The 13437-nt window shown below is 38.2% G+C and overlaps 1 pseudogene; it reads left to right on the forward strand.

Moving 5' to 3' along the window:
- The window catches only part of LOC105807666, a 100195-nt pseudogene extending 95235 nt beyond the window's left edge, over positions 1-4960 (forward strand).
- Positions 4961-13437: the final 8477 nt, after the last annotated feature.

The raw sequence follows: 13437 nt of genomic DNA on the forward strand, positions 1-13437 counted from the left end.
GCATGGAGAATCTTTTTCACTGTGACTTTTCTCTAACAGTTACTTCTCTGGCATTGGGGTGGGAGGGCAGAGAGGGAGAAAGTTTCCCTTTGAGTATTGTGATGATGATGTTGTTTGCCCCCCGTTATGGACGGAATGTTTATGTCCCCTCCAAATTCATATGTTGAAATCCTAACCCTCAATGTGATGTTATTAGAAGGTGAGGCCTTTGGGAGGGGATTAGTTTATGAGGATGGAGCCCTCATGAATAAGATTCGTGATCCTAATAAAAAAGAAAAAGACACCAGAGAGCTGTCTCACCCTCTTCCTGCTGTGTACTGATATACAAGAATATGGCATTCTGCAACCTGGAATAAGGTCTTCCCTAGAATCCAGCCATGCTAGTAGCATCCTGATCTTGGACTTCCAGTCTCCAGAACTGTGAGAAATAGATTTATGTTGTTTAGAAGCCACCCAGTCTATGGTCATTTGTTATAGCAGCAGCACTCCATTTCTGTAAATGGAGGTCACACGAATCTGGCTTCTAAACTATAGACTCCTCCATGGTTACAGATGGAAACCGTAATAATCCCTAATAAAAAGACATTTGATTCTATCTACTTCTGATCCACAAACACTGGCCCCACGACCATACTCCCCTGATAGAACATGTATCTTCGGTTGTCACTCCAGCAGTCCCAGGTAAGCTTGAAGCCCCCAAGCTCACATACTATCCACAGCTCCAATCTGGGGCACAGACTCAACACATCTTTGGGGCCTGTCAGAAACCAGCAGCCTGAGAGGGTGGTCTTTGCCCCTACTTTGCCTGGTTGTGCCCTGCTCTGATCAGACATGAAGCTTGGTGGCTGGTTAGCTGGGAAAGAGAATGTTGTCCACAACTCTGTAAGTAATTTGGGGAGTAGCCTACCATTCCTGCTTACGCTCCCACCCCCGCTAGAGGGAGACAGAAGTGAAGGACTGGCCTCTCTTTATTACACCAAAAGAAGTTTGACCTTGACCTCTATCTATCTCTTGACAGGCAGGACCTACCCTCAATCAGCATCTCTCACCCCTGGAGCTAGAGAGCCTAACTCCAAAATGTACCTCTTATTTGAACTTGGCCCTAGAAAATGCAGAGGTTTCTCCCCGCAGGACTCCATCTCCACTGTGTGTAACCTCCAGGGAGACGCCTGTGCACACACATGTGTAAACACATTCTGACATGAAACAGCAGCCTCCTCAATATGATTGACCTCTATGCCTCCCAGGACATATTATTTGAGACATAATGTGATGCTATAGATCTGTCCCACCTTCACACTCCTTTGAACTTCACGTATTCTTATTTATTCTTTTAAAACAACAGTGGCAGGGGATTTGGAAGGCAAAAATTAGCAGGGGTTGCTTCAAAGTTCCATCCATATAAAATCTGGAAGATGGGGGCAGGGGGAGGTTGCTTCCCATGACTACTCTTCGAGGGAGAGCTGTCTATGTCAAAGGATAAAGGACTTGGCTAAACTCATCCAAAACCACAGTTTAATCTCAGCCATCTGCAGTGTCCCTGGAGAACTCCCCTTATGTCTCATTCAAGGGCCACTTGTATTGATTATTTAACAACCGACATCTCCCTGCCTCTCTCTCACGTGCCCAGACCCACCGAAAGGTCATTACCTCAGTGCCGCTACTTTCCCTTTGTGCTGCTCCTTCTGGGGATTTAACTAGAACGGAGCCATGGAGGCTGAGAGGTGGAAAAGCTCTTTCTGATTCCATGCAGGGGCAATAAATGTTCACAACACTGAACATTTTGTTCTTACAAACATTTGCTGACAGCCTACAACATGCCAAGGATAAAGTATTGAGAGATGAAGATGAATAACTCAACGTCCCTGTCTTGCAGGAGCGCACAGCCTGGCAGGGGAGACAAATAACCGTGCATGCTCGGAGGAGGCATGCCTGATGTGCCCTGGGAAGGACTCACTTGCTGTTTTTGGGTGCCAAGGTAAGGCTACCAAGAGGAAGTGACATAGGAGCTGGGGTCTGGAAGGGTGGGAAGTCGAGGGGTGTCAATGAAGGAGTTTTTATTACAGGCAAATGGAACCACAAGACAGAGGCCTGGGAAGCTGAGGATCTGGCATTCACAGGAACTGTGCTGTTTGGCTGAGCTACAGCCAAGGGTGCAGGCCTTTGGGAGCAAATTGCCTGGTAACCATGTCAATAAATCATGAAGGATAACCTGACCACCTTGTGTCCAGGCCATATGAGAACTGGTAAAACTCTGGAGATTCTGGGAGAAGAATGGCCCACATCGAATCTTTACTGGTGCTCGTGTTTGCATTCAGTACTTACTTGTATGCCAGGCAGTCCGCTAAGCATGAGCAAACCTCATTTCATCCTTACAACTAACCTACACGTCAGTACTATGTGTAGACTTCATTTTACAAGCGAGGAAATAGGCTTAGCAATTTAAATAATTTTACCAAAATCATATCGCAAATAAGTAACAGAGCCAGATTCCAGTTCAGGTGAATATGACTATAGGTTTTATATTCTTAACTACCTTTCCCCTGGTAGAGGAATTATGAGGGACAATCTTCCATGGATGCTTGTGTGTGATTTCTCTCAATTTTATTACCCAAATCATATTTTGGAGACCACAGGACTCTTTCTCATTGGGATCAGGTAATTTTGCCCAATCTTGCACACAGGATTAATTGTCTTAAGCTGAACAGAAGTATTTTCACCCTCTACAACTGATTGAATCCTGTTCCAAATGGTGGACCACACCCCTAGCTAAGCTATTTACTCTATTAACCCATTTAAGGACTATTCATGCCTCAGAATGGGCAGGACCTGTAGACTGCTCCTTTTTTAAAAAAAAGATCAGCCCTCTATCTTCCTCAAATCATGGGCGCATCAGTTTTCTGGAAAATTATTACAAATTCCACAATGCTTCTTTTCTGACAACTGTAGGAACAGATCTTTCCATTGAATGTGAGAAGCAAAAGGGCTCAAGTTTGCGTGTGTGGTGGGGAGCAAACTTTGGTGTCAGACCACATCTTTAGCCTTGGATAAGGAGCATCTCTCTTTAAGAAACAGGAAGATTAAATTGTTTAATTTCAGGGAATGATCAGCAACCTATCCCAGGTCGGCAGTGGGTCTAGAAAGGAGACCTCGATCTTCCCCAAAGGAGATCTGCCCTCTACCCGACTTTCTCATTTCTATGGCTCTAGTAGTTCTGTGCTGTGGGCAAGTGCACGTTTTTTCACAGGTCAGGGTGTATTCGAACCTTGGCATAAGAAAAAAACAGTTACACTCTGTCTTGTAAAGTTACCAGACAGGGCAGGGCATTCAATTTTTAAAGGTAGATGTTTCCCAACCGTCATCAAAGCTTCATTCACCTTTGAATTCAAGGTTTTGCCCTCAAACCATGATTTTGATTATCCTGCCAAGATCTTACATAGAGTTGTTAGTTTTATTAAATTCAGATACTTCAGGTTTAATACTTTACTGAGCACAGGAGAAAGCTGGGAGTTACAAAGAAAAAATTAGCCTTGCCCTTCAGTCTTACTTAGAAAACCATTTTAATTCATTCATTGGTTCATTCATTCATTCGTTCCATTCAACCATATACATTGATGTTGAAGGTGTAACACAAACCCTGAGACCTGCTAACGCCCTCTGGGAATGTGCTCCCTGTTGGAGGAAAAACAAGTGAGTAGCCAATCACAGTTCAGAGTGACAAGAATAATAATATACATACATAGTCTTAAAAAATGTAAAGATGGGGCCACCACCCCACAGCAGAAAATAAGATTGGAGGAAAGATCATGGAAGGCTTCTTACAAGTGATGACATCTGAGACCAGAATGATCGACTTGCAGGACCCCTGAACCCACGCTGAAGTCAATCCTCACTTAAAACCAATAAAACTGAATTTTCTGCTTGTGCACGCACCTGGAAAAGAAAAGCACACAAAATACTAGTAATATAAAGCCCAGATCACAGGTAATCTCAATTTCAAATTAAAATGAGAATGCGCAATCTCGCCTCCTGGACGCCGAACTCGCCTGGCCCCTCCGGCTTGCCGTTCGCGCAGCCGCAGTGGCCGCGCTCCCATCGGCTTTGCGGCGCGGACCGGGCTCCTGCGCGCGTTCCCCACCGCCGTGTCCACAGAGAAAATGGCTGTTGAGCAGGACCGGCCTAGCGTTTACCCTGGTGCAGCGGCATTTAAACCCTCTGCAGTCCGTCTTCCTGTTAGAATGGGTTAGCCGGTAAAAAAGGGCGTGCCGTGGCAAAGGAGGCAAATCTAGAACTTTGAAAGATCCCCAATTTCCTGCATTTGACTCCTGTCGCAATTAAAAGGCACCGTGAAGCTCTTAAAGAGTTTTGCACGGAGTGGCCAGCTGCACTAGACAGTGATGAGGAATGCGAAAAACATTTTCCAATTGTAGTTGACACTGCTCGTTATGTCTCATCAGGACCGTCTGCTCAAAACGCCAAAGCACGAGTAATAACCTTAAGGGTTAAACTGTCCAGTTTGAATTGAGATGACCACGCAAAGAAGAAACTTACTAAACTTGTAGGAGAGGGATACCGCGAGACCACAGATGCGCTTACCATCAAAACAGATTGGTGCCCTTTAAAGAGACAGAATTATGAGTATGCAATGTATCTACTAACAGTTTTATACCACGAGTCTTGCAAAACCGAAGAATGCGGCAAAAATAAGAGTGAAGCAGACATGGAAGAGTATATATGGAAAAATAGCTCCTCAGAAAAAAATATCCTGGAAACACTTCTCCATGTTAAAGCTGCTGAGAAAAATATGGAAGTAAATGAAAAGCTCCTTGGTACTAAAGAAGTTGAAGATTGCAAAAAGTGTGTTGTTACTCTTAAGAACGAGAGAGAAAATGAAAATACCCTTTCTCAGTACAAAGAATCAGTGAAGAGACTATTAAATTTGACATGGATTACAAAGTAGAAAAATCTTGATTTATTCATTTTGTGATGTATGTAATCACTATCTAATTGGACATAAAATTGAAAATGTTAAAAAATCATTGTCTTATATAAGAGTTAAAATTAATTCCTTTCATACTAATGCTCACTGGCAACAATTATTCCAAAGTTTTCTTCTTTGTATACTGGCACAGTTAGACTAACTAGAAGATCTCTGATTTCTTCTGATTCTAAAGTGTTTTGATTTTATTTCTATACAAATATAGTATGCATATATATATGTACTTGATTGTTATTTTGTCACCTGCCACATTTCTTTCCCCATGAGCTGGCATTCAGTGGTTGGTTTTGAGTAATGATTTTGGTTATTTGGGGAGTCAGGCCCAGAACCCAGTCTCCTGACTTGCAGGTCAGTACTGGTTCACATGGCTGCTGTCCAGCCAATCCATTTTTCACAGTTGCCAGTTCTGGTGAGAAACAGGTCCTTCGGAATATTTTCTCACCTGAAATGTTTGTTCCATCCCTCCCTTTGGGGGGCACTTTATGTTGATTCAGCTCCATTGAGCATTCTGCTTTCTATATTGCGAGGCTCATTTTGCCAGGCCCAAGTTTGCAGAAAGGTAGAAGTAGAGATTAGCTGGTTTTCATCCCTTTGGGTGCCCCAGTTAGAGCTGCCACAGCTCAGAAAGAGGTGATATATAAGGACCTTGAATGTAATTGGAGTAAATGACAAAATAAGAACTACCCTAAGATATATTCCATTCAATTCAGCTGTCAGTTCAGTATTTTTAAGTATACCAGTAAGCTGTTTCTTACCACTTCCATAGTTGTTGACAAGTGATTAATTTAAAATCAGAATAAAGGAATTATTCAGAAAAAAATGAGCAATGAACACATCAAACCATACTCAAAATACACTCTCATATTAACAGATGAAGAAAGCTTAAAATTGCTAGTTTCGTTTAGTATGACAGTCACTTCCAAGTTCAACGCTAGGTGGTGTTCTTAGCACAGTTTGCTATCTGTGACATCTTGGAAACAGTAAAGGTTCACTCCTTTCCAGGAAAAACAAAGCAAAACACTGAATATATCTATCATGAAATTAATTTTACAGGAAGAAATAACACCTTTTATGGTATCCTCTCCCTACAGCGAACAATAAATTTATCTTTTGTTAACAGTAAATATTTTCTTGTGGATAGTCACATCTTCCTTGAGAAAATGAGATGGAACCACTAGAGGGACAAACGTTCCCAGGCCCTTTTTAACCAAGCTGTTTTGTAAAGGTAGCTATAGCCTCTGGATACTGAAGTCGCAACTTCTGTATTTAAGTATCCCCAAAGCAACCTTGACCAGACATTCAACTTCATAGTCTTCCAAGGCGAAGCTTGCAACTTCGGAGAAGTTGATAGAAAACGTTAAATTCCTAAATCGCTGAGGCTGGGTCTTAGTACAAATGCTTGCCTCCCCCTCCACCAAGCAGAAAACACTAGATTAGAGGATTAGGTGATACTATGCAAAGCACGTTAAGCTCCTTGAATAAAAGGAATTATGAGGATGCCAGATGCTAGCAATAAGTTTCAAAGATGACAAAGGTAAGGAGGAGAGCTTACCTCTTAAAGCCACTCTCGTAAAATAGCAAAAATCAGATAGTACAAGGCGGAGAAGAAAAAACAAGGAAATAATTACAACTGAAAGCATTTTAAGCAAACAGTTAAACTACGGAGGTTGAGGGAATGTAGATCTCATCTATTGTATTTAAAAGAAATGGAGACTTTTTTAAATGCTGCAAACTAGAAACCAGCTAATACAGTACAAGACACTAGGCGGGGAATAAAAAAGTAGCAAATGATTTACCCCAGAAAATATTTTAGGCAAACTGTTCAATTACATCTGGTTTCCAAACCCTGGTCAAAGAACCAGTCCTAATCCATGACAAAGTTTCCACTAGTCTGCAATGAAAAGGAGAAATAAGGACATTGTATAAAGTCTTTTCAAAGCTAAACAGGATGAATTTAAAGAACTTACTTTTATTCTCAGATAAGATCTTTCCTGTCTTTTTATAACAAAAGGTCTTTCTATTAAAAAAAGAAATAAGGAAAAGCCTTCTTCTATGAAGTTATCATCATAGAGATGTTTATGTGTTATTTCATTCTGTTGTTAGCCTTTAGTCGATAAACTGCAAGTTAGCATCATTGTGTATATTTTTTTGTAATGTTACTGGTCTAAGAAATCCAGAAGTCTGAGAACCACTGCACCGACAGCCCATTTGAAAGAGAAATAGTGAGCTAAGGTCATTCCACAATTATCTGTTGAGTCCCTCAGCAGTCTAGGCCCCGTACTGGGCGTGGGTGATAAGTGTGAGCAACGCTGACATTGTTCCTCCCTGCAGATCATACGGTCTAGCAGAATGTCTGAGGTGGTCAAGAGGCTGAAGGGCCATTGTATAAAGGGAAGGAACATATTAAGAATGATGGTGTACTAGACTTGTAGTTGCACGTGGGATAATTTTAACATAAAAATTTACATAAAATTTTGCACCATATTTTTTAAAATCCAGCTTGGATAAACAGTGTCTTTCCTGTAAAAATCGAGTAAGCGAATGTCTGTTTCTACTGATTTATTTAAAAAGCTCACATCCATAGCCCACTATGATCGTTGCGAGGCTTTTGGTCCAACGCAGTGGGCCGACTCCCTAAACACAGTATGTTATAAAAAGCATCTCTCCAAAGATGGAGCCTCAGAGGTTACATAATGAATGTCCCGTATCTATCCTGAAAAGGTAGATTACGAAGGTCTAGGTGTGGACAAGGTAAGTTATTTCTCGCCCTGCCAACGAAGGAGGAACAGGCTGTTTAAGGCATCAATGGTGGCTCCCTTGTCCAATGTGTACACACGTTCCTGAAGGATAGATTGTCAGCTGGTTATGTTGCTTTCCAGTGTGACATTTTTGGACTCTCAGGATCATTGGGTTATATTTATAGTCCATCACGGCTTTGGTCTAGGTCTCCCATCTTTAACAGTCAAACCAGCAGGAAGGTTTTAGATAGAGAAGATTGATAAAACCTGACAGCACTGGTTTCCATGGTGACGTGCTGAGCACTTACTGGTTCTTAAAGACCAGCAACATGAATAGTTAAAAAATTATTTCAGGGCTGCCTAGCCTAGAATATAGGGATCCGAGATAAGAAAATTTTCTAAATCCTCTGCTTCCGGAACAAAATTGATAGCTATAGATACATATAGAGAAAAGGATGCTAGAAAGAAATATCCAGGAGTAGCTTTGTTTATAGAAAAATAAAAACAGAGATTGATTATAAGTATTTGTACATCCCTTACAAGCACTTCTCCATTCCTCCAGTAAGGATCCACTGGTTGCCTACACCTTCCTGAAAAACAATGAACATCTTTACATATGGCCCTTATAGACCTGTGCGAGACTTTCCCTGGGATGGGGGACCCAGACATCCTGCCCACAGCAAACCTCTGGATTCCCCTGTAGGATTGCTCGGTCACAGGACATGCATATTTTTAATTTGACCAATGGGGTCAGTGGCTCTCCAGCATGGCTGCCACAGTCTGCATTCCCAACAGCCAGAACATAAGGACCCTTCTTATATCCCCACCTCCCAGCAACACTTGGCGTGAGCTCCAACTTTATAATTTGTGCTAATCTGATAGGTGTAAAGTTCTAACTTTAGTTTTAATTGGCAATTTTTTGCAAACCCCAGTGAGTCTGAGTATCTTATTGTAGTCCTGATATCATTTTAAAATTATCATTTTAGTTTCCTCTTCTTGTGAATTACATGTTCTTTTCCTTTGACTATTTCTATTGGAATTCCTGAGCTCCTCACCAGTTCTCTGTCTGTTACCTTTATCCGTAATTATTTTCATTGAACATACAAGTTTATTTGGATGTAATCAATTCCATCACTTTTAGCCTGATGGTTGTGCTTTGACTGTTTTGTTTAAGACGTTCAGTCCTCATCTCTGAGTCACAAAGATATTCTACGTATCTTCTATTAACATTATGTTTTTACCATTCATATTTTTAGGTCTTAATCTAGCTAGAGTCCATTGACATATGCAGTGTTAAGTAGGATTAGAGTTTGCTCCCTGAGCTCTTGCTGGTGTTTCATTGGTCTATTTGTTCTTTCATCAGAACTGTACTGTCTTTGTTACTAGGACTTTGTAGTAGAGCAGGTCCCCGACCCCCACCCTTTGCTCTTCTTTTCTAAGGTCGACTTATTTACTCATGGACCTTTAAACTTCCTTATCAAATCTAGATACAATTATTGAGTTTCTTTGAAAAAATGCAACTGGAATTTCAATTGGGATTACATTGAATTTATAGATTCCTTTGCAAAAAACCGACATCTTTATTATATTAAGTCATCCCATCTAAGAGCATGGAATAACTCTTCATTTATTCAGATATTATTTATGTCTTAATAGAGTTTCACATTTTCTCCACTGAGATCTTAAGTAGTCATTTCTTAAGCAAATTATTTTGATTAGTTTGTTTCATAATACTTCTAAATTTCTGGTAAGTCTAGTTTGTCCTTGTCGTCTTATTATTTTTTTCTCTTCAGAATGTACCTAGCTTTTCTTTTTATTAAAAAAAAGCTTATTTATTGATATATAACCTCCATATAGAGGAGGGCACTAAGTTTTTTTACAGCTTAATGAATATTCATAAAGTGAGTATACCCATTATATCAGAGATATTAAATGTTCTTTGATAAATTAATTCCTGGACACTTTATAGTTTTGGTTTTTATTGTGAAAAGGATCCTGTTTTTTAAAAATACATTTAGTAAATAGTTGTTACTGGCGTAGAGAAATGCTACTGAAATTCTGGAAAGTTGTGTCTGGCACCCTTGCTGAACTCTTTTAACAGCTCATTGACTACTCTACTGGTTTTCTATATAGATGATCTTATTCATGATAAATGACAATATTTCTTTCCTTTCATATTCTTTTGCCTCTTATTCCCTTTCTTTTCTTATAGTACAGTTACCCAGGACCTCCACTATTATGCTAAATCGCAGCAGTGATTAATAATCATTCTTGTCTTGTTTCCAATCTTAGATGGAATTCTATAGTTTTTCCAGCAAACATAATATTTACTGTATATATTTGTCATGTGACCTTTTTAAAATTAGGATATTTTCTTCTAGATCTGATTTTCTAAGTGTTTTTTTAATTTTTAATCATAAATAATTATTGAATTTTATTAAATGTCTTTTCTGGTTTTATTACAATAATTTTATAGTTTTTCTCCTTTAGTCTATTCATGTGGTGAGTTATATTGATTCATTTCCTGATGTTGAATCATCCTTTCTTTGAGGTAAAACTTTCTTAATGGTAAGTTACTGAAGATAATAATATATTACCTTATTATAATAATTATTATTATTGATATACTGTTAATTTGGCTTTGCTAATATTTTTTTAGGAATTCCATGCCTTTGTTTAAGAGAGAACTATGCCTATAACTATTTTTTTTTTTTTTTTGGCACTCTATCTTGTTTTGGAATCAAGATTGTACAAGCCTCACAAAATTATATGAGCTTCATTTGCATTTGAAATTTCATGTAATTCACTGGAAAACCATCTTGACTTGGAGCTTTAGGAAAAGGAGAACTTTGATTTTTCATTACAATTCCATTAGTTTTTATCAGTAAAGTTTACATTTCCTCTTGTGCTAATTTTAGCATTTTATATTTGTCAAAAAATGTGCATTTTGTCTATTTTTTCGAATAAATGTGCTTATTTTATTTTTAAAAATATACTTATTTTTAAATTTCAAATTAATTAGTATGTAGTAACTCAAAATAGTATTTTTATGAATATTTCTTATGTTGGAAATAATTTTCTTTATTCTATTCTATAATTATTTATTTGTATCTTTTCTCTTTTTTCATGATTAATCTTGTCAGAGGTCTATTATTAATATTTTCAAAAAACCAACTTATGGTTTGATTCATTTCAATTTTTTATTGTTATCTATTATACATTCTTGCCTTCAGCCTTGTTATTTCTATCTTTCTTCTTTGTTTTTTCAAACTTCTTAAATTTAATGCTTAATTTACCTGCTTTCCACCTCTTCGCTTCTCAACTTCTTCAATTTATTTGCTTTCAATCTCTCTTGTTTCCTGTTAAATATATTTAAAGCTATAAATCTTTCTCTAAGTATTGCTTTAGTTGTGTACTCCACAAATTTTGATTACTGTTTTCATGGTTCATTCATTCAATTCTAAATACTTTGTATTTACCTTAAGATTTTTTTTAGTTGTGCCAATTTTAGCACAAATGTCGAGGCATATGGATTTTTAGTTATATGAGATGTGGGATTTTTGTAACCTTTCTTTAGTTATTGATTTCTAGTTTGATGGAATAAAGCCAGTAATAGTCTGTATGATATTGACCATTTGGAATTTGAGGTTTTCTTTGTGTGATTGATATTTGTAAAGGTTCTGTGAGTGCTTAAAAATAGCTACATTTTCTTTTTGTTGAGTACTGACTAAATGGAGAAAAAGAATGTGTTTTTATGCATATGCATATGCAATGCCTTAAGATTATTAATTATATTATTCACATATCCTAAAACTCTGATTATTTTTTGTCTATTTGATCTATCATTTTGAGGGGGAAATGTTGACATTTCCAATTATGATAGTTGATTTGGTAATTCTCCCTGAAGTTTTGCAAGTTGTTACATTATATTATATATCTTGAGGTTATGTGGTTTACTTTATAGGAGTTTATACAATCATCAGTAGTTATATATTATTACTCTATAGTCTTTTCTCCAAGATACAACCTTTTTGTTTGTCTCATGATTTATTTTGCCTTGAATTCTATTTTTTCAGCTATTATGATCCCATCCCAGACAAATTTGATTCATCTTTTATCTAGTATAGCTTATTATATCCTTTTATTTTCAAATTTTCTATATCCTATTGATTTAAGTGTTTCTTGTAGACCATATATTGTTATAACATTTTTATTATTCTGAAAGTCTCTCCCTATGTTGACTAATTTAAACCATTTACATTTATTATAATAATGTTTATATTGTGACTTAGTTCTGCCTTAATTTTTGTCTTTCATTTCACTCTTTCATCTCTTGTGCTTCTTTTCTCCTTTCCTTCTTCCCATTTCTCCTTTGTTTAAAAAGTATGCATTCTTTTTTTAATTATATATTTTTTCATCTTATGATGGTTGACATTAACCTAAGACCAATACTTATGTTTATTTATTATTAGTGCTTTCCTTAACTTACTCATATATCTCGATGTCTTTTGAGACATTATTAGCTTCTCTTATTTCTTATCTTTAATGTTGCAGTGCCCCAAGACTCAATTCTCATCCTTCTTCCCTTCTCCATTCTTACACAGTCCCTAGGAAATCCTCTCCAGTCCCATGGCTTTCAAAATTACTTATACATTGATGACGACTACATCCTTACCAGGCCTCCAGACTTATATCTCCAACTTTCTTCTCAATATCTCTGCCTGAAAGTTCACTGGAGACCTCAAACTTAACCTGCCCAAACTAGAAGCCTTGATTTGACCCCCTCTTCCAATAACTCTTACAGTGTCTCCAAAATCCTGGGAGTCCTCTTTGAGCAATATTTTTCTATCACGTCCACATTAAAAATCTTCAACAAGATTTCTGTCTTTATCTTCAAATGTGCCCACTTCTGTCATCTCCAGAGCTGTCACCCTAGTCCAGGTCACTCTCATCTCTCAGCTGGACCACGGTCATTACCTTCAAACTCTCCTGTCTGGTCTTCTCCCTTCCACTATTGCCCACTACCCCCAGCCCCCACCACCATAATCTATTTAGCTCCCAAAATATCTTGTATTAATAAGTAAAGTAGCACTGCTCCCCTACTCAAAGTCTTCAGCTGACTTTTCAGCACAATTTAATACAGACTCCTTACCAGAGCCTGTTAGGAAAGTGGTCATGTAATTTATTCATCCAAGCCAGGCACTTTTGAGACGGAAAGGGGCTCTATGAGAAACGATTCCGGGAATAATGACAAGTTCACAGCTCAGCTCTTTCCCTGCTCCCTCAGCTCCCACCAGCCTGGACATGCTTCTCTTTTTAACGGTTCTCACATCAAGGTCTTTGCATGAGTAAAAAATCAGCAAGGATGTATCAAATGCCTAATACGTGGGGATGTAACAGTGAGCAAAACAAAGGTTCTAGTCTCATGGAGTTCACGTTCTAGAAGGTCCTTCTGTCTGGAGGACTCTGCCTCCAGATTCTCACATGGCTCGTTCATTCACATTATCCAGGTATCTGTTCAAATGTCACCTTTTTAGAAAGGTCTCCCGTGGGTATCCTATCTACAATAACATGCCTCACCATCCCTTCAATCTCTGTCCTCTGACCCTGATGTATTATTTTTCATGTTTCATCTGAAATTATATTATTCCATTGTTTGTTTTCTTATAGCCTGTCTCTCTCTTAAAATGTAAGCTTCGA

This window comes from Propithecus coquereli, unplaced genomic scaffold, assembly GCF_000956105.1.
Source record: "Propithecus coquereli isolate 6110/MARCELLA unplaced genomic scaffold, Pcoq_1.0 Scaffold162, whole genome shotgun sequence".
Taxonomy (NCBI): Eukaryota; Metazoa; Chordata; class Mammalia; order Primates; family Indriidae; genus Propithecus; species Propithecus coquereli.